Source organism: Topomyia yanbarensis, chromosome 2 (assembly GCF_030247195.1).
Source record: "Topomyia yanbarensis strain Yona2022 chromosome 2, ASM3024719v1, whole genome shotgun sequence".
Classification (NCBI taxonomy): domain Eukaryota; kingdom Metazoa; phylum Arthropoda; class Insecta; order Diptera; family Culicidae; genus Topomyia; species Topomyia yanbarensis.
In genome coordinates this window covers 83,717,421-83,719,771 of record NC_080671.1, presented here as the reverse complement: position 1 = coordinate 83,719,771, position 2,351 = coordinate 83,717,421, and the positions used below count along the sequence as shown (strand labels likewise).

General features: G+C 40.2%; 1 long non-coding RNA gene across 1 annotated transcript; it reads left to right on the top strand.

Moving 5' to 3' along the window:
• Positions 1-221: 221 nt before the first annotated feature.
• LOC131683506 (uncharacterized) lies at positions 222-1,106 on the top strand. Its single transcript, XR_009304531.1, has 3 exons — positions 222-356; positions 485-572; positions 637-1,106. It is a non-coding gene; the product is annotated as an uncharacterized LOC131683506 (long non-coding RNA).
• The last annotated feature ends 1,245 nt before the right edge of the window (positions 1,107-2,351 follow it).

Genomic DNA, 2,351 nt, shown 5'->3' with positions numbered 1-2,351 from the left:
ACTGCTCAGTATTGATATTACCAAATACAAATTAAATACGCCAAGGTCCCATACAAATGGGTCGTCAGTTTATGGCTCACCGAATAATCCAATTACGCTACCCAATTCCTCTGATTTGATTTGACAGGTTGTAGATTCTGAAAAAAAATAAACTGGCAACGCTATGCGATCAAAGTATGCTGTTTTTCCTCCCCACTCGAAACCTTAAGTCAAAATAAAGATTGCAACCTAGGATCTAAAACAACTTACCGGTCCGGCATCGACTAACGGTCAACGGCAATAAAGTAAATCATTTATATTTATAAACCAACTAAAGAATTAAGGATTGAGTGGTGTGTATGTCTGATACAAGATAGGTAAGAACTTTGTCAATCAGAATCAAAATTCCTTTAATATTTTTTTTTGAGCCGGGAAAGTATAAGATGGTATATAGTGCTATTTCTGGTATATGAAACATACCCGCAGACATCTGCTCTTGTTGCAGCGTGGCAATTATGCAGCCGGATGTACACCAACAACCGATGATGCGTCGAGGGCAGCCGTTTAACCTTGGCATCCGGAGAGTAAACTATGTAAGTTGCGTGAACACCACGATGTCGTGATGTACTTTTGAAACAGTCTAATCGTACGCGAAAGTTTTAGGACGTTCGAGATGTTTACAGTTCAGTGCAATTCATCCTCCTGTTTGCACAATCGCATATCAACAATCATTGGAATGACTAAAGATTTTTCGCCGGAAATCAGGATTCGAGCTGGATAACAAGGATAACAATGACACTTATGCAGATGCGGATAAGACGCTTATAGCTGATAGCAGCAAAATAAAGATTCAGAGTGGACTGCAGGTTGTTAGAGTGGAAGCGATGTGCCAGTAAGCAAGTCGAATGTATTCAGTATTGCTGAGAGTAGAGAACAACATCTTGCACCTGTCTGGCGAACGAATGAGCGACCAGGAGGCCGGTCAAACTCGGTCGAGCAATGAAAGTAACGAGGTGGGATCTACGTGCACGATCCAATGTTTCTGAACAAAAGCAACATGTCTTTATCATTCGTTTGGCAATATAAATTGAAATGAAAACAAAGATAAGATGGCGACTTGATTTGGAGTGAGTGATTTAAAGTGCGAGTCACATTGTACCAGAAGCATAGCTACAGTGCAATAGATGTATTTCATAATGTTCTGTATTAAATTAATTTTCTTGTAGTCACAATACCCGTGCGCAAAAGAAGGGATGTAGCGGTTCAAACCCCTCCCATAAGGGTTTTGACTCACGTTTTAAAAAATATTAACTTCCTGCTTAGGAAAAATAAATAAACTGCGAGTCGTTGTTATACATAAAACCACTTGAGTTCGGTCACTCTAGAAACAAGTCATTGAAGTAGCCAAGGAAGAAGCCAGGGTGGCTGAAAAGGGAAGTGAGTCTAGTTGGTCGGCTTCTCTGGATCGGTTCACATTTCGACAAGTTTCTATATTACAACAGTTGTGAGCACAATAGCACAGCAAAGTCGGTCAGCGCTAAGCAAGAAAAATACAAAGTCGGAGAAAGTAGGGATATCGTAGTCTGGAAAAATTTCACCGCTAATGATTTCTCCGTTGGAGTGACTGATAGCTAAATAACTCGTGGAAATGGACATAGGTGTCGGAAGCAGTACCGCCGTCGAGGAAGTGAGGAACTTTCAGCACCAGTTAGCAAATACATAAGAACGAGTAGCGCCAAGAACCCTACCCTACGAAGACAATTGCTAAGAAATCATTGTGGTCGACAAGTCCAGATTGGTTTGAGTCTCCACAGGCGACGATATTTGCCGCAGACCTAAGCAGGGCCGATATACCACGAAGGTTGGACAGCAAGCAACAAAAAGCAGCAATGAAAAAAAAAACACGAACGATTAACACAAAATAAAATGAGCTACAGCACACTCGTTATTAAAATAGTACCTAATAGTTGCCCCGGATGAATGAGGATTGCAAGATACAAGAGATTTAGGTTTAGTCGTTAGGCTTAACTTAACTACTACAGATCAATCGCGGACGAGTTAGCAGACCGCGGTGTCTGTTCAAGATTCCTTCCCGATAACAAACATTTACTAAATTTGTTGAGCTGAGTCGATTGGACACAGGACTCGGCCCTCTAGGTCTCGAAAAAATCTCCAAAGCTTGATGGTTTCTTTGTCATTCTTTTATAAGAAACGTAAAAAAATCAAAACCCTCCCCTTGAGAATTTTCTTCGCACGGGCCTGGTCACAATGAATACATAAATGATAATAGTAGTATTAGCATTACGTCTAAACATATTTTGTAAAATAAATGAATATAGGTATACGATTAATTATTAGTTTCTTCTTATGAA